Source organism: Chionomys nivalis, chromosome 22, assembly GCF_950005125.1.
Source record: "Chionomys nivalis chromosome 22, mChiNiv1.1, whole genome shotgun sequence".
Lineage (NCBI taxonomy): Eukaryota > Metazoa > Chordata > Mammalia > Rodentia > Cricetidae > Chionomys > Chionomys nivalis.
In genome coordinates this window covers 9547816-9567885 of record NC_080107.1, presented here as the reverse complement: position 1 = coordinate 9567885, position 20070 = coordinate 9547816, and the positions used below count along the sequence as shown (strand labels likewise).

General features: G+C 38.3%; 1 protein-coding gene across 2 annotated transcripts in view; it reads right to left on the bottom strand.

Moving 5' to 3' along the window:
• Nucleotides 1-19860, bottom strand: part of Atf2 (activating transcription factor 2) — a 76305-nt gene extending 56445 nt beyond the window's left edge. For both annotated transcript variants that reach the window (XM_057755319.1, XM_057755318.1), the window contains exons 1-3: nucleotides 19724-19860; nucleotides 4436-4530; nucleotides 716-791 (exon numbers count right to left, since the gene is read on the bottom strand). The gene's annotated coding sequence lies outside the window, so the exon portion shown is untranslated. The remainder of the gene's footprint in view (nucleotides 1-715; nucleotides 792-4435; nucleotides 4531-19723) is intronic.
• Between the last annotated feature and the right edge of the window lie 210 nt (nucleotides 19861-20070).

The window sequence follows — 20070 nt, the reverse complement described above, 5'->3', positions numbered from 1 at the left end:
TGGTTACATAGCATTAAAGAATCATTTGTTTAAAAATCACTAAGTAGAGACAGTGTTTACATCAAGAGGGAGAAACTTTTTAAGCTTAAATGAAGATCTAATAGACATACTAACCAACGATTTTGAACGTGACTCAAATACAACTATAAAAAGATATTTCTTGGTCAAGATTGCTTTCCTTCTTCAGAATTTCCACTTAAAGATTCTAACGAACTCTTTTAACAACTTATAGCTTGTGCTTTAAAAGCAGGGCACTGGCATGTCCTCATGACCTAGTACCTGGTAAACTGAACCAAGAGGACTTGAGTATATGACATTTTGCAATTGTTATTTGATAGCTAAAAACTTTTCTAACATATCAACAAGAACTCATTTTAGAAGACAATTTGTACAACCTTCCACACTGTTTGGTTTTTTTTGTTGTTGTTGTTTTTGAGACAGGATGTTGCTACTATAGCACAGGCCTTGATCTTGGGTGGGTCCTGTCTCTATAATGAGATTATAGTCCTGTGTCACTACACCAATTATTTTAATGCTCTTAACTTGATAATTCAGAAACAAGAACCAACTGAAAAACATACTGATAAGAGGCTTCAGATTTAGGAAAAGAACATTGAAATATGCATCTAGTAGATACAACATTCGAAAAAATAAGTTTTACAACTTATAATATGAAACATGGCTCAAAATATTAACTATTGTATCATGCACTTACCTGGCAGAATTCACATGTAACTTGAATTTCATTAAGTTAAATAGCTTATCATGTCCTCTGTTTCATGGCAAAGATACTGAAAACAAAATGGTTTCACACTGTTACAAATAGCACTGAAACATTTCTTAAAATGCATTTGATTTTGAAAATGAAAGTACTTGATCATTCTCAACACTATTTCATCAAAAAAATTAAGAATATTTATAACAATACATTACTTCTGAAATACTTATATAAATGCATTAGTTAGAGATATTAATCCATCAAGCTCCACAAAAGGGTTTAAAAAAAGGAAGTATTTAATTTAGCCCGTAGGGAACGGTTGGCCAGCAGTCATTAAAACATCAATTTTTTTTTGCTACATTTGAAATCTGATAAGAAAAAACAGACCTAAGTCAGGCTTGGTGGTATAAGCCTAAAATCCCCACTTAAGTGAGGCAGGAGGATCATAGTCAACCTGGGTTAAACGGAATACTCTGTCACAAAACAAAACAAAGACACAATCAATCTCTCTCTCTCTCTCTCTCTCTCTCTCTCTCTCTCTCTCTCTCTCTCTCTCTCTGTCTCTGTCTCTCTCTCACACACATAGTACTTCAAAATTTCTACTTAGAAAGTTATCAAAATTTATTTGTTCCTGAATATAAATGATCTATATAGTTTCCTCTTCCATATCTTTGCAACTTACTTATTTAATGATAGGTTAAACATGAGCAAATTGTGTGCATATATGTAAATCATACTGAAATTAACAAGATAATTGGCCCACTTTAAAACAATCTGCCAACTCTTTATGATTATTTTGTTATGCTTGTGTATACTGTGTACTTGTCTATGTGTATGTAACATGAGCATGCAGACATACAGAATGTCAACAGAGGCACGCTTTGCTTGTCTTTCACCCTGTTTTCTAAAACTAGGTTTGCTGAATTTAGAACTGAGCTTGGAACTCATTCACTGGGTTAGACTGGTCGGCCATGAACTTCAGGGATCCACCCCTCTCTGTGCCCACCCCACTTTCTGAGCCAGGGTTAAAGAAGTGTGCTCCAGCTTGTCCCAGAAGTACTTTACGACTAAGCCACCACTATCATCCCGACTCCTCCTTCTCATCTTCTTTTCCCTTATTATGTGTTAAAGACAGTAAACAGTTTTCTCACTGCAAATAAATTAGCGGTGTGGGGGGAAATCATGTCTTGCTCAGAAAAAGTAGTAATTCCCATGCAGAAACAGACAACTGGCAGTAGTGGTGAGTCCTGGAGTCCTACTTTAGGAGACGGGAAGGAGAAACTGTCTTCCCTTACCCTAGGTAAAACAAATCATTTCTCTACTCACATCCAACTGTACGATGCTACCTATGAAAAAAAGAACACTAGGACAACCCAAAGACCATCTCATCACGCTTCTGTCATTATCAACAAATGTGAGCTCAGGCAGGGCAACAGCTACCTGTGAGTATACCTAAGGCAACATACCACTCATTTAAATGCATAAGCATGTAAATATTAACTATCTACAGACAAACTGACAGTTCTAAAGAAGCTTTTTAAGAAGTTGACACCTCCAGAATCACTGTTTTTCTCCAAAACAAATCTACACAACTGCTTTCCTAGCCAACTAACACAAATACCCATTCTCTTACCACTATTACATAATATCCAGTGGAGACAGCCATAAATACAGTTTAAGCATCTACAGCTAGAAATGTTAACAATTCCTCTAAGAGATTCTAAGTGTTATCTCTCTGATAATCTAACTAAACCTCAAACCTTTAAATCTGTGCTCATCATGTTTCACAGCAAGTTTGAAAATATCTTCATATAACGAAAGCTGCCAAGGGAGCTTATAAATGGCTTATGAAGTGCATTTTGAACTTGTAGTTCAAAAATTATGAAGAATCTAAAATATGGCATTCCCATTCCTAAGAAAATCGTAAATAGTTACATTATGGTGCTTTAGTATCAGTGAAGACACAAATGACCAGTACTTGTAGTAAAGGTCAGAGATTAACCACACCAAGTAACACAGAACTACACAGATCTAAGTTTAAGGATCTTTAATGTGAACCAAGTGCTGTTAGTTGAGGTGGGAAGACATTAGTCCTACAGATCCTACATTTGAGAAAGAAAACACTGTTTCTTCAAAGACTAAGCTTTAACTCAGTCACTGTGTGGTTTGATAAAAGGGGATATCTACAATATACTTTTGAGAGTAAAATAAAAAATAGTTCAATGATTTGTTTGCCGTAAACAATCAAATGGAAGCCACTGTTTTCTTCTTTAAAATAAGAGCAAGATGTAGTAGAGATGGCTTAGATAATAAGATGATTTACCCCAGGCTTCTGAGGCTTCATTTTTGTTACAGAGGCTCTAATTCTCCAGACCAGCAATAACTTAAAAGAGTACTTTATATATAAATTTATAGCTAATGAAAATATACAGCCATATAATTTCGAATGAAAAGATTTTAAAAACACTGGGTAATAACTCCATATTAAGTACTCATTAATTTTTTCACTGATAAATTTTTAAGTCTATATGTAAAACATGACTAACATCACTTTATTCCCATTTGAAGCAGAAATTGGTCTAGAGCTGGCTACTGCGGTATATGCAGGAAGAATGTCTTGAGTTTGAAGACAGCTTGGGCCATACAGTGAGTTCTTGGTCAACCTGAACAAGAGTATAAGGCTTGTTTCAAAACAACATCCAAACTAAACCATCCAAAAATCATGATATAGACTGAGTAAGGTCCCATAATCTTATTCCAGATGGAGAGCTACAGTATATTAACCAATTCTATCACAATTTATCAATTGTTAAAATGTACTAATTTGCAAGCATGAAGTAAAATTATGATTAAAGCTAAATACCCAAAATGTAAGTTAAAATTAAAGTACTTTATCAGACTATGAAAACCTAAATAACATAAACTCCTTTGAGGAGAGAGAAATAGAGAGAGAGAGAGATTAGGCATCCTGCTATGCTAATATCAGATCATTCAAAAAGAGCAAAACATATGAACACTTAAAGTTTTATAACCCACAAAACAATTTATAGATTAACTTGTTACCTTAAAGTTTTTTAGGTAAATCAGGACTTTTTTTGGACCTTTTGCTAAAAAGCTAAGTTTAAGAACTTTTGGATTATGAAAAGAATTATAGAATTTAAGTCTTTAGTGTGTTCTCATATGCTAATACACATCCCATTTTCAAGAGGTCTTTTCCAAATTTGCTAACCCTCCAGATCCCCTCCCTGACTGAATACTATCAATACAGGATACTAGTGTTTGAGGACTGTCAAACAGAAACAGCTGTTATTTTCATTAATATTTTAGAGACTAATCATTACAATATGAAGAGAACAATTTTTACATTCAAAGTTTTACTTTGGAGCAGGGAGATGGCATAGCTGGTGAAGTGCTTTCTGCACAATCCTGAAAAGATCTCCAGAACTCATGGGGAAAAAGGCTAGCCCTGAAAATGTGGAGATAGAAGAAACCCCGGAGCTTGCTGGCCAGTCAGCCAGTCAGTCTAGCTGAACCAGTGAGTTCCAGGTTCAAAGACCTTGTCTCAGAAACTAGAGTAGAAACAAATGGAAAGACATTTAACATTGACTTCTGGCTTCAACATATGCATGCACTCATGATGTGAATGTGCATGTATACAAATGTGTACACACACACACATGCACATGCAGGATGGGGGAGAAGCTCAAATTCCTTTACCTTTGTTGCTGGTGGGCCATGAGTTTTAGTCTGCTGACAGGAATCCCTAAGTTCGTGTTACACAAGCAGCACTTCCCAAGTTGCCATCAGTATCTCTAGAGAAAAGGAGAGAAACAGAAGAGAAAACACTTGTTACCCTGTTTAACATACATGTTATATTTAAATTTTGCCTACTATTTACCTTATTAGTTTCTTCCAAAATCTCAAATGTTTCAGAAAGATGGTCACCAAATAATACCCCAATTGCCAACACATTACCATCTACTAGATATAGACCAGCTTTAAGGATGGTGGTAAGGCAATAGAACCATGGTGAAAGGAAGAAAATAAATTATTTTTAGCAGTATATACCTAAAAAACAAGCAATAAATGAAGTGATAGAGTTGAATTCAGGCATCATAACATTCCTAGTGAAAACTAGTTATTTTTCTTATGTTGTTGCTACACAATAAAATCTATGGACCCTAGTTTATGTGTATCTCACATGGAAATAGCCTGATGTTCCATGCATGCACTGATTAAATGCAACCTTGTATTGTTTAAAAGTTAAATTATTTCACATAAACACAGGCATCCTGGAACCATAATCATAAGGTAGTCAGGGCCCTTTGGTACTCTGATGTCCTCATAAGTCCTTTCCCTTCAAGGTTTATCACAATTGTAAAGCTCTAGTCATCACAGCTGTACATCACACAGCAAAGGAAAGTAAATAATGACTTCCCTTTAAGGAAGCTTTTCACAAACATCAGAGAAAATTTCTACTCACATTCTATGGGGTAGAACTTAGTCACAAGTGGCCAAAAAATGCAAGGGAAGTTATTTGGCTGAGAGTAAACTCTTATAGACAATCTACAAAACTTACAAATGATTACACAGATCTGTTATGTAAGTACTGAACAAAGTGAAATGGCAGATGGTTCAGCTATTAACTATGCTAGGGAAAGGTACTGATTTCCAAAGCATGGTGTTCAAAAGGAAATAGATGATCTTGTACTATTCCCTTGGGACTGAGTCCCCATTATCAGGCCATCACCTGCCTAGTTAAAAACTGAAATATCAGTGAGTAAAAAGGGAATGCATATTGTTGGATAATTAATTGCCATCCTATTCATTTCTTGCTAAAATGTAGACAGTGCATAAAAGTGTCTTAAAGGTCCTGCCACTGGCAGAGAATGACCAACATTCAGAAAGATTTCTCTAAATACACAAGGTCAATCTGTAGGTAACAAAGAAGGGACAATCATGAATATCAGAACGGCAATGCAAGAGAAAAGAAAAATCTGAATCATTGTCATTTGGGAGATCTCTCTGTCTCTCTCGTTTCTCAAGGCAGGGCTTCTCTGTGTAGTGTGTAGCCATGGCTGTCCTGGAGCTCACTATGTAAACTAGGCTGTCCTCAAACTCAGAGATCTACCTACCTCTACCTCCAAATACTGGGATTAAAGGCATGTACCACCACAGCCAGGCTGAGGGTAAGCTCTTATAAACAATCCCAAAAATTTACAAATGACTACACAGGTCTGTTATGTAAGTACCGGATAAGGTGAGATGAATAAGAAGTTGGCAGATGGTTCAGCTATCAACCATGTTAGGGAAAGGTACTAATTTCCAAAGCATGGTATTCAAAAGGAAATAGATCACCTTGGAATGAACCCCTATTATCAGGCCACGTAAGAATTTGGAGGAATTTCCCTAGTGCAAACTATTGGAAAGAAGAACAATACTTTCCTTTAGGGTTAGTGAAGTTTCCTTAATATCTTAAAGTAGAAAATCAGAAACCAGAAAGTGTCTCATTGCAAGGCTGGGAAAAAAAAAATCTGTTTTAAATATAAATTGCTCCTTATGGAGAAAGGATTCAAAAAAAGATATTTAGCAACATAAATGCAAAATGCAGCTATAAATGGGACAGCAATTCTAAGGACAATTTTGTGGACAGTCTGTAGTTTACTCTCTCCAAGTACAATTCGTTTTCCTCCGCACTCTTACATTGCCATCCTGGTATTCACGATTGTCCTTCTTCCTCGTCACCTGCAGATTGGCCTTGCATGCTGCTCTGTGTGATAATAATGGGAAAAGCTCACATATTTCAGGCAGAGATAGATTCCTACAAACTATTGTTTTTCAGAGAAATGTTCATTTTTATAAGTGTGGCTTTAGGTATGAGTATCTGCACACAGATGTTTATGCTCTTATTTCAGCAGTTGTTCACAAAAGATCTGGAACTAGCATCTTGAAACACAGCAGGGCAATTATCCCTTCAAGCAAAAGGCAACAAGGTTAAACTAAGCAGCCATACCTGTCCTACATAGCTTAACTTACTCCATAATCACCTAGACTTCGATTAAAAGGAACACTTGTTAAAGCTCAGAAGGCACAGATGTAAAGAATCTCTCCTTCACCAATATCATCCTACCTACTTTCTGTACATTTGGGCATAACTAACCTGTGGGCATAGGCAATATCTCCACACAAAGGTACCAGGACTGCCAACAGTGCCGAACCAAACACTACTAGAACACAGAGCACAGAGGACGGCATCAGTGTTAAAGAGATCCAATCCGTTCTTGGTCACAAACTCAAGAGTCTAATACATACAAGAGAAGTACTGGGTGGTACATAGTAAGATTGCTGGGACAAACTTACAAAGTCACAACCTTGAGGGGTCTGTATAAATAATATTACATGATGAAAGCTTCCCAAGAATACTTGGTTTCTAGGTCTTCAACTTGTCTTTTTTCCTGAGTCCTCATTTTCACGCTTTCAAAACCAGAAATGCCCTTATACTCCTCACTTATACGAAATCTTATTTGCACACACTGCCCTGGCTTTATATTTCAAAATATGGATAATTTTAAATAAGACTGTCACAAAGCCTCCATTAATTTAATCATATTTTCCAATAATGTATCTCTGCTAAAAGCAAAACATGGTTTTATCAACTGTATCTTGTTCTGTGTTCAATAATGTTATGAATTCTTCATATGCCCTGTAGTTCATAATAAAAACAACTTTCATTTAATGACTATGTTTTCCACTTATGAAATACTAATTGAAATACACTTTCCTGAGAGGAATTTCCATGAGAATGAAGAAAAGAATAAACATGAAAATTGAGAAGTTAGGTTTACAGTTATTACAAAGTAAAAAATGATCAATAAAGTATTCTTAAACAGTAAGATATACTGGACCAATCAAAATTATGTTGAAGCAATGAAAAGGAAGCAAGAATTAAGTTTATTCTTTTCTTCATTATTGAACAAATTTAAGGTCAATTTTGTTATATGTATATTTCTACTCTTGTTTAAGGTATTATGTTTATACAGCTCATTTAAAAATGTGTAATTAAAACTTGTGGATTAATAGTCATCTATAACAGTCAAACTGTAGTAATGTTAGTTAGGTTTTTTAGAGGTACAGAGATATATTTGACATGGATAGTTAGTCCTACAAACCCTTCAAAGACGTACAAAATATGGCATTTAAAAGGTTTTAAGAACTTAAGAATTTCTCAACAGTGATATATGTCTACTTCTGGCAGTACCTTCGGAGAGGTTCATGTGCACTGAAGAAACTTGTTATGAAATTTGCCTTCAATGTGGCAAGGCTAGTTATTTGGGCAAGAAACTGTTCTTGCCTGGAGTGCTTAATGGTATGCTGTATAAAATGGACATGCAGGACCCACAGAAAATTGACTGCTGAACTTTCCAAAAGGCAGGATGGTCCTTCAGGGTTCCTGCTTCACAGAAGAAACTACCAGACATTCTGCAGGATATAGAAGAAAGCAACTGATAAACTTTGCCATTACATGGCAGAACAGATCTTCCTATTTCCTGCTTCACTGAAAAGTGTGCCAGATATTATGGCCTTAAGGCTGAAGATAGATGCCCCAATGTTTAAAAGAACTTTAGGTGACTGTCCAGGCAGTGAAATATCTCTGTCATTTCTAGAACTTTGGAAGTTGCTTACAATGCACTTCCAGTTTACTTAGGTAATATATCTTTCTGGGGTCTTTGATGGAGTTGAAAACAAGATAGTTATAATTATAGTTTACTTTTGTTATAATAAAAGATAAATTAGATATAAAACTTAGACTCACAAAGATAGAATAGAGTATTTTCCTTTATTTGATGAATGTAAATGGGCTCAATATGTAACTATGATAACTGTTTTGTATATGTAGTTTTACTATGTTAAAAGCCTTCCTTTTTAATTAGACAGAAAAGGGGAGATGATGTGGGATGTCCATTTATATATGTGTTGCTTTTATTAGTTGATAAATAAAGCTGTTTTGGCCAATAGCTTAGCAGAGTAAAGCCAGGCGGGAAATATGAACAGAGATATAGATATAAAGAGAGTAGGCGAAGTCAAGGATGCACCATGTAGCTGCCAAAGGAAAAAGATGCCAGAACATTACTGGTAAGCCACAGCCTCAAGGTGATACATAGATTAATAGAAATGTGTTAATTTAAAATGTAAGAGGTAACAAGGAATACACTTGAGCCATTGGCCAGTGTTCTAATTAATATATTTCCATGTGATTATCTGCATCTGGGTAGCTGGGAAACTAAAGCAGTCTCTGTTTATACTTAAGTTTTATGTTAAGTGAAATAAGCCAACCAAGAAAGACAAGCACTACATTCTCTTACCCATGTATAAACAACAAAAACACACTTTACAAGACTCTCTCTCTCTCTCTCTCTCTCTCTCTCTCTCTCTCTCTCTCTCTCTCTCTCACACACACACACACACAAACTGAGAGTGAATGTAATAGTGATTATCCGTCTGCAAACATTAGGAAGGTGAGGAAAGGCTGATCACTGATTTAAGTCACACGTGGTAGATGCTCTTACAGATAGCTGTTATGTACTACCGCTCTATAAAAGCTAGATTTTCAGTGTTTCACCACGCAGAAATGAAAGATGACTGAGAAGAAATTTCAACTTGTTTTAAAATGCTACATAATCTATACATATATTGAAACATCACAGAGAACTTTATTAAATAGACTTTTCCTGACCTATAAAAATAATTTTATACTGTCTTAAGATGCTAAGTGTACGGCAATTTATAAGTCACTAATGAAAAACCTTTATAGTGAACAAAAATGTTAAGGTATCAGGAGGATGGATTTGTGCTCTATCACAAGGTCATTCAAGGGCAGCAGAACCATATATAGGCAGGGAGCTTTATGTGGCACAATTTCGTCATAACTTCACAAGTAGCACAAAGTACAAAAGATGATCTTAGTACTACCCTGGGAACAGCAATATGCTCATAACAAACCTAAATCCATGAGTATGAAAACCTAAAGCCATAACTTAAAAGAGTTACTACCTATTCAATGTTAAAGTATCTCTGATTTCCTTTATATACTATCTCACTACAATCCTTCACATGTACTTAACGGATACCAAAAAGAATTAAGAAAATAATGTGTACAATACAAATTAGGGCATGAACTTACAGTATTAAGCTTATGTAAGTTATACCGCATTTTACTTTGACGTTAAATGCATGTTTTCCTAATGCTTAATACTAAATTATACTTAATAATAAATACTAACTCATACTTTATGCCTAGAAACTGAACATTACACATTTAACGCCAAAACCTTCTGTGGGAGTCAGATTGTTAGTTTGTGGATTTGATATCATCCTTGTGTATACTGGCTATGGAATGCTTAGTTCACCAATGGAGGGAAAGGAAACTCCTCAAAAGGGAGAAAGGTATTCCCAACCTCAGTGAGGGAAGCAGTTGTTGTCCGAGGCTGCTTATTCGTTTCCTGGCAGCCCAGAACCGAATTAATCACACAGAAACTGTATTAATTAAAACATGGCTTGGCCTATTAGCTTATACATATTTCTAACTAGCTCTTACATCTTAAATTAACCCATTTCTATTAATCTGTGTATCAGAATGTGCTTGTGGCCTACCAGTAAGGTTCCATCCTGTGTCTGTCTCCTGCAGTGGCTACATGGCTTCTCTCTGACCCCACCTTCTCTCTATATATATGTATCTTTTCCAGCCTGGCTATATTGGTAAGCCATTGGCCGAAAGCAGCTTCTTTAGTAACCAATGGCAATAAAACATATTCATAGCATACAGATATCAAGCAGTAGATTTTAATTTTTTCTCTACTTACGACACACAATAGATGTTTTCCAGACATATCAGTATCAACAGTATACTGAAGCTTTGATCTCAAAGTTGATAAAGATTCATAAAGCATATAATAAATGAGTATGTAAACAGTAATATCAGTTCAATATCACAAAAATAGTCTTTAATTTAAAAAAAGTAATACTGAGCACAATGCCTTTAATCCCAACAATCAGGAGGCAGAGAAAGACAGGTCTCTGGGAAGGCAAATCCAGCCTGATCTACATAGTGAATTCCAGGTTAGCTAAAGCTACATATCTCAAAAGAAAAACAAAACCCAAAACAAATAAATTAGCTTACATTTTGGGGCTTTGTTTTTGTTTTTAAGAGACAAGAGTTTCTCTGTATAACAGTCCTGGCTGTCCTGGAACTCACTCTGTAGACCAGGCTGGCCTCTAATTTAGAGAACCACCTGTCTCTGCCTCCTGAACGCTTGTATTAAAGGCATGATGTGCCACCACCACCTAGCAAATTAGTTTACTTCAAAGTTAAATTTTATTTTAAATTATTTCCAGACCACCAATGCCTGGGTTGAGTGGGCTAGTTAATGTTTCCCAGAACTCACAGACTTAAAAGCAACAAGTACGAAAAGCAGTAGATTAAGTTTTACTGTCAAAGGGAGGCCACTTGTTCCCAGCTGCTCAGCCCCCAAATAATCACACAAAAACTCTATTATTTAAAGCTGTAGCTTCTTATAATTTAACCCCTTTCTAGTAATCTGTGTATCACCATGTGGCTGTGGCTTACCGGGTAAAGTTGTGGTGTCTGTCTCTGGCGGGGGCTACATGACTTCTCTCTGACTCCACCTTCTTTCTCCCAGCATTCAGTTTAGTTTTCCCTGCCTAGCTCTGTTTCCCTATAGCTCTGCTAAAGGCCCAAAGCAGTTCCTTTATTAACCAATGATATTCACAGCACACGAAGGCGAAGCCCACATCATTTTACTAATAACATGGTTTTAGATTTGGTAATGGAGTATGTTATATGATATGTTTACAGTATCATTTTTGCTCAAAACATAGGATAAAATATACTTACTGCCTCCCACCTCTAAAATTTTAATATAAAATGTTCGGGAGGCAGAGGCAAGGATCTCTTGTGAGTTCTAAGTCAGCCAAGGTTGCTTTCGTTTTCAGAGGTAAAATCTCGTATGACCTATGCTGGCCTGGAACTTGCTATGGAGCCAAGAATAACCTTAAACTTCAGCTCTCCTGCCTCTACTTTCCCACTATTGAGATCACATACCTGTGTTACAACACAGTGGTTTATACAGTGCCAGAGATCAAACCTAGGCCTTTATGTGTAAGAACTAGAAATTCACACTTCAAGAATTATGATGATTTGGGAGCTGGGAAGATAGCACAGTGAGTAATGCATTCAGCATTGAACCTGAGTTCAAATTCCCAGCACGTATCATGACAGGTGGATCCTGGGAACTCACTAGACAATCATCCTACCCAAAAGTGAACTTCAAGTTCAGAGAGAGACCTTGTATCAAAAAAATAAGGTAGAGGAAAGGTTGAAGAAAATAATCTGATATGTACCCGTGTACATGTACACACACATACAACACCACATGTACACGCACATACACCACATGTACACGCACATACACATGTACAAACACACCAAAAGAAAAAGAACTCCGGAGATAAAGAAATGGCTGTCAACACAGTACCTGACACACAAGAATGAGGACTTGAATATTATCTCCATTACTCACATACAAGCTAGGCCAAGAAGAGAGATATGAATTTGGAACCAGTGCTAGGGGTAGAGGATCAGGTGGATCTCTAGAGCTCAATCGCCAGGTAGCCTTGCTGAATGCAAGAGCTCCAGTTTTAGTGAGAGACTCCACTTTGAAAACAAATGTGCATGGCTAGATGAGTCAAGGTACCTGAGTTTGAACCTTGGAACCCATGCAAAGGTGGACAGAGAGAACTGATTCCAGAGAATTGTCCTTCAGTCTCTACACTCATGTCACGGCATGAATGCCTACAAACACACATCATGCAATGCATAAATACATCATCATCACCATCATAATAGTAACGACAACAACAACAAATAAAAACTTTAAAAAATAAGGTAGAGACTAATCCAGGCAAACACTGGAAATTTTGCCAGGCCTCCATACATGTGCACACATGTGAATGCACAACCATGCAGACATGCACTCATCCTCATGATATGCAGGTACACCACACATATTTTAAAAAATTACACTTAGTCAATCATCATTAGTAGTAAGAACTCACTTATAAAAACTTTTCATTACAACGAGGAAAATACAGATTACATGTAATTCCTATTACAGTAACAGTAATTTCACTTCTTTCTCTCTCTCTCTCTCTAAGTATGTTGAAGTTTAGGAAAGTGAACGAAAAATTCCTAGCTCAACAGCCATATTTCACACTAGAACATACCCGACAAATGACACAAAGACACCAGCAACTTGCAACATGATAACTGGGAATTGATGGTACAACTATGTTAGCTGAATTCTTGGTAAAAACTTCAAAAGAAAAAAATATTAGAACTATGTCTTTTTTTTTTTTTTGGTTGGTTTTGTTTGTTTTTTCAAGACAGGTTTTTCTATGTAGCTCTGGCTGTCCTGGAAGTCACTTTGAAGACCAGGTTGGCCTAGAATTCAGAGATTCACCTGTCTCTGCTTCCCAAATGCTGGAATTAAAGGTGCAAGCCACCACCTCCTGGAAAACTGTAGTATTTTAATTTCATCAGAAGATATTATGAAAGATCTCACTAAAATATTGATGATGGGATTAGTGAAAACTATGGTATCAATTTTTATAATCTCAAAATATGTATATGCTACACTACTACATGAAAAGGAAAGTCTGACTTAGGGAAAAAGGTACATATGGAACAAAATGAAATTCTCTGAAATAGGTTTATGGAAATTCTAAGGTAGTAATTTCTACCACAAATTATAAATTCCTAGGGAAAATACAAATTTGTTGCCAAAGCTACCAAATAAATGACTGTTGTACTCTCTGCAAGCCATGTCATAAGCATGCCTGAAGGGACTGCAGAAGATGAGCATTTCTGGATCATCTTTGACAGTAATCACCTTAACATGCACTGAGCGTGCAGCCAGTCCTGACGCAGTTGTGAGCACTGATGTACACTGCTCAAATGCTTACAAGGTTAAGTGCAGTTCTCCTTACAGAAAACAAATAATTTGCCGAAGCAAATCATGGGGTCATAAGTGGATTCATGACAATTTGAGTCCTAACAACTACCCTAAAACTACATTCGTTGTGCCAGAAGAATATACGGAAGAAAATTAATTCCTTAAAATATGTAATTCAGAAAGTAGCTAATAAATTAAAACCAATAAATTCAATGTGCAAAGTGCACAAAATTTAAGCACTGATGTTATTAGGTTGTCATAAGTTTCGGTCAACTTTAAGAGAAACAAATGAAGTGGCAGAAAATATGAAATAGATATTTGTCCCAGTATATATGTTATTGTTCAGTAACTATAAAATTATATAGTCAACTATATGACTTTGAAACTTAAACAATACAACTTATTTCCCTTAATAATTCCCAATTAAGTAATCACATCATACTTAATAATCATAACCACAAAGTTAGAAAAATGATGGCAAAGCTATCACATTTACACTATAATGCCAGTGTGAGCCTGCTTAACTTTTTTCTGGGAGAAACCAAAAGTCTTGGCAACCTCATATTTACTTCCTCTGATAAGCAACTCCATTGAGTTTATTATCTTATGAACCAACTCAAAGAAAAAAAAAGGTATCAAATACTGTAAAGTGTATACAACAGAAAATTATGCTCATTAATTCAATGTTAAAAGCAGGGAAAGGAAAAAAAAGTAGCAGAGCACAGCCACTAGGCATAGTAGTGCGCACCGCCAACGAGACCCATGAGGAAAGGCAAACACATCTCTGGGAATTAGAAGCCGGCACAATTTGACAGCAAGTTCCAGGCCAGTCAGTGTTACACAGTGAGATGCTGTCTTCAAAATTAAATAAATAAACTTATTAAAAACTAGCTGCACTGCTGGGTAGTGGTGGAACACACCTTTAATTCTAGCACTCAGGAGGCAGAGGCAGGCAGATCTCTGAGTTCAAGGTGAGCCTGGTCTACAGAGTGATTCCAGGACAGCCAGGATTACACAGAGGATCCCTATCTCGAGAAAACTTAAAAAAAATAATGAAAGTAAATAAATAAATGGATAAATGAATGAATAAACAAGCAAATAAATGAACACAGCGAATTAGCTGGACAGGGTGGCTGATGCCAGAGGACTCCCATGGGTCTGAGGCCATCACAAGTTTCAGGCCAGTCTGGACTATAGAGTGACATCACATCTCAAATTAAAAAGAGAGAGAGAGAGAGAGAGAGAGAGAGAGAGAGAGAGAGAGAATAAAATAAAAAAGCATTTTTTTTCCATTCAGGCATTTAATAACAGGAAATTTAAGAGTGGTTTAAGTGGCTTATTAACTGTAGATAATCATCAGACATCACAAAATCTACAGAATAGAAAACTACAATGCTAGGAAAGACAAAACTATACGAGTAAAGGTAGAAAACTGGAATCCAAAAGGTTAGAACCTATTAGACAAAAGGAAAACAATTTAGAGAACATATTTAAAAACTGAAGGTGGCCCATGCCTTAAATCCCAGCCCTTGGGAGGCAGAGGTCTGCGGATCTCTGAGTCTGAGACCAGCCTGGTCTACAGACTGAGTACCAGGATAACCAGGGCTACACAGAGAAACTGTATCAAAAAAAGGGGGGAGGGGTAACCATATACTACTAAAATAAGTCAAATCTGCCTGTCCATTTGTCCATTTGCCAAGTACAATTATTCTAAGAACTCTGTCAAGGATCTCATGGTAACAAGTCACTCACTACTATATTCCAGTGCTTTTTATTTTTGGATATGAACGGGGGTGGGGGGAAGGTTGAGAATTACTGAGTAAGATACGGACCTGAATAAATACACCTACACACCAAAATATATTTACGACCCTTTTGGTCTACCCTAAAAAGGAGCAAAGGGAAGAAGAGAAGAAATAGAAATAATAATTATTATTTTAGGGGGAGTGAGATGGCTCAGCCAGCAAAGCACTTGCTGTGTAAACCTAATAACCTGAATTCAACACCCATAACCCATATAAGGTGGAAGGAAAGAACTACCTCCATAAAGTTGTTCTGACTGCCACACCCAAGTCAATATAAACACATTATACATAGCCTAATGATAAATAAGATGAAAAACTTACAATGATCAACAAAAACAAAGTAAGCATCATAGAATCTATCTTAAACTGAAAATATACCAGTTTTAGGTTTGTCAATAAAAGTCAACAAGAAGACATATATCACATACATGTTTATAATTGTGTATTCCATATTTTGTGATATAAAACAGGTAATTACAATTACCATGGCCTTAAAGACTCATAACAGTCCTCCATTTTCTATGAAATGATACCTTATTTGAACTTTTTTGAGAAACAGAGCAAAGGAAGTGTTTTTCTAGGACTTTTCTCCCACAGACAAAACAGTGATGACGATCTCTACTACTTCAGCATTAGAGCCAATGAGACGGTTTCGTGCATGAGAACCTTGCCATCAAGTCTGATGACCAGGGCTCCGTCCTCAGAACCCATGTGGTGGAAAGAGAACATTTATTCCTCAGAGTTGTCCTGTGATCTCCATACATATGTCAGCACCCCACAGACAGGCACATACTACATAAATTAAACATACAAACAAATTACATAAAGAGGGGTTGGGAATGCACAGCTCAATAGAAAAGAGCTTTCCTACACGGGTAGAAAGCTCAGCAGCTGAGAGTGCCTGCTGCTCCTGCAGAGGACCTGGGGATTCCAGTACCCACATGATGGCTTACAAAGACCTGTACTCTAGTTTCAGGGAATCAGGATCTCAGATGTCCTCTAAGGCACTGCACACAATGATGCACATACACACATTCAAGCAAAAAAATAAATAAATAAAAATAAGCAAATGTTTAAAAAAATACACAGACCATATAGCATCTCAGAAAAATTTTTAGTCTGAAGAAATAGATGTGAATATAAGATAAACACAAAAATGTTGAACTATTGACTATATAACTATGCTAGGTAGTTTTTATAGGCTACAAGTTAATAATACAAGGAGTAGTTCAAGAACTATCTCTATTAATTTTGAAAGGGGTCAACTGAATTATACAATTACTTTCATTGCTTCTAATCAAGGGACATTCCGGAATTATGTTTTAAATATGAAGGAATTACCTTTCTAAGGGCATTTCAATAAGAGTTACAAAAGAAAGAAATGCCAGTTCATAGACACACGTATCATATTGGAAGAGCCCAAAGGCAAAAATGATGGAAACAGCATGTATGGTAGAATTGTTTACCAGATTTAGATATATAATTGATTAGGAGAGTACAGATAAAGTACAGATTAGAACTCAAGGTTTCAAGATTTTTAAAAGTAGAAAAAACTATATATCTTGATTTAATGTTAGCCATGAGATTTTTTTTTTTTTTTTTTGGTTTTTCGAGACAGGGTTTCTCTGTGGCTTTGGAGCCTGTCCTGGAACTAGCTCTTGTAGACCAGGCTGGTCTCGAACTCACAGAGATCCGCCTGCCTCTGCCTCCCGAGTGCTGGGATTAAAGGCGTGCGCCACCATCGCCCAGCTAGCCATGAGATATTTAATGGATGATAGAATTTCAAAACAATACAGCTTTAAAATTTTAAACACCCATCAAAGCACCCCCCCCAATTATTTGGTTTGTTTTTTGTTTTTTGTTTTTCGAGACAGGGTTTCTCTGTGGTTTTGGAGCCTGTCCTGGAACTAGCTCTTGTAGACCAGGCTGGTCTCGAACTCACAGAGATCCGCCTGCCTCTGCCTCCCAAGTGCTGGGATTAAAGGCGTGCGCCACCACCGCCCGGCTTCCAATTATTTGTTAAAGGGCTGACATATAACCAGTTCCACCACTATCTTAGTTTAACATTGCTCCTCTACATAAAAATAAATGTAAGCTTTTCTAGGTAACACATTTGCTATTGCTCCAAATACAAAATAAAGAGCCTAGTAATGTTAAAGGACTCTCCAGGTAGAAGTTTTTAGTACCTTATATCAAAAATAAGACAATCCCCCTGAAAGTGCATCTCTAGAAATTACAGATAAGAAAGAACTGCCGGGCGTGGTGGCTCACAACTTTAATCCCAGCATTTAGGAGGCAGAGGCAGGAGGAGCTCTGAGCTCTGGTCTACAAAGGGAGTTCCAGGACAGCCAGGGCTACAAGGAGAAACTATCTCAAACCACCCTCCCACAAAAACAGATACCAAAGAATTAAGTTCTAAATGAGCACAATATTACATTTTAAGTGATTTTTCAAAACTTAATGGCAGTAGCATCTTTAAAACTGAGACTGAAAAACAGCTTAGGAGGGCAGCATAAACACTGCTATTTTTCAAAATTATTTTTAAGACCTAGAAGCTTAATTACAACACAACTGATGAATTAAGACCCACGAACTTGCTGGGCTGTGTTGGTGTAAGCCTTTAATCCCAGCAATCCGGAGCAGAGGCAGGAGGTTCCCTGTGAGTTCGAGGCCAGCTTGGTCTACACATGAGTTCCAGGACAGATCCTGTCTTGAAAAGTCAAAATAAAAACATTCCATGAACTGATTTTTCTTAACTTATACAGGATACATGTTTAGCTTACTCTACAAAATATCCCTATATGTTTGGAAAAAGTTTGCTGCGGTGGATTCTTCAAGTGAGATTAGTAAATTTAAATACAAGATTCTTACTGTGTCTCTTTCAGGAAATTATCTAGACTTGTTTGAAAATAGGCTTTTATAAAGTCTTACTTTCCAGTTTTGGTGCAATTGATCAAGGCCATTTGGCTCTGAAGGAGTATTCCTGAGATGGTTATTACTGACAATGGCAATTCCAGGGGTTAAGAATTTCTTCAAATAGGAAAAAGTGAGTTCAGAGAAGAGTCAGAGTTTGGTCTGGTTTCAAATATAGCATTACATGCATGTGGTGTGAATGTCTCCATAATTTGTAATCCCTAAGAAACTGTGACTTCCACAAGGTAATCTAGGTATTAGGAAACAGGCCTAAGGGTTTACAATGAATAATCCCTTTTACTCCATTATATTGACGGTAGTTTTACCCGGCCTCCTCAGTTTTAAGAGTCCCCATTAAGAGACAATTTTATATTACCTAGATGCATAAAAATGGTCCCCAGCTCCTCCTAGGTCTGGTTCAATGAATGAGCACTATGGAGACACAGAGAGACAGGCGCAGGCAGACACACTCACACCCCCCAAAAACCACACTATTCTCTCTCCCTTGTCTCTGGGGTATTGATAAAAGGAACAGATTAGCTCTGCAGAACACCCGTCGAGATAAAAAAAAAAAATGGGAGGAAAAAGCAGAATCAACCTGCACCCACACCTCAGCCCCGCCCCACCTGGAAAAAGTGGGGGGTGGCGGGAGTGTGAGGGTGGCAGAAAGGACGGGAAAGGCCGAGACACCTCCAGCTCCCAGGTCCTTCATACCATCGGCTCCATCACATTGCACCGAAGCCCGGGACCCCGGCTCGATCTTTAGCCACGCTGCCCAAGCCTTCTCCACCGCACCATCCCAAACCCCGCGGTGCTCAACCGTCGGAGCCCTGGGTGGGGAGCCCAGCGTGGACCCTCCTGCGGCCCGATCAAGGACTTGAGGCGGGGGTGTCCCCCGCCCGTCAGCTGGGCGGATCCGAAGAGCGCCCCGGGGACCTCTCAAGTGACCACACAAGGGGATGTACAGCGGAGGGAGGGGTCTGAGGGAGCCGTTATTCCCTTTTGCTCAGGCTTGGGAAAGCGCGCGAGGGTGAGGCCGACGCAGCAGCCGCGTTACCTAACGGGTCGGGTCGGTCCGCCAGGCCAGCGGCGGCGGCGCGGCCACAGCAGTCCGGAGGGTTGGGGTCCACAGCAGGGGCGCCAAGGGGGTGGGAGGCGGGGGGTGGGGACTACGGGCAGAGACGTCGCCATGTTAGCGCCTTCTTCCTCTGGATCCTCACAGCCCCCCCTCGACCGCGGCCCTTTCCCCCACTACTCACCTGCCCAGGTCCCTAATTCATGGTCCTGTCCACCCCCCGGCAGCCCGGAGCCCAGCCGTGTTTACAAACTAGCCCCGGAGGAAAGGGCTGAATCGCACTTTAAAGGCCACGGGCTCCCACAGGCTTCCGTCCTCTCTCGCGAGACCCGACTGACAAGCCTCGGCCCCGCCCCACTCCCGGCATCCCCGCCGCTTTCTTCTCGCGCCCCTCCCCGTCGCGCACACGCCCCTTCCTGCTTTCTACCGAGGGAGCGCCTACGGGTCAGGTGACGCCGCCGTGCTTCCGAAAGGGGGCGGGCCTTCTGGAGGGCGGGGACCGGGAGGCGGGAACCGGAGAGCACTCGGACG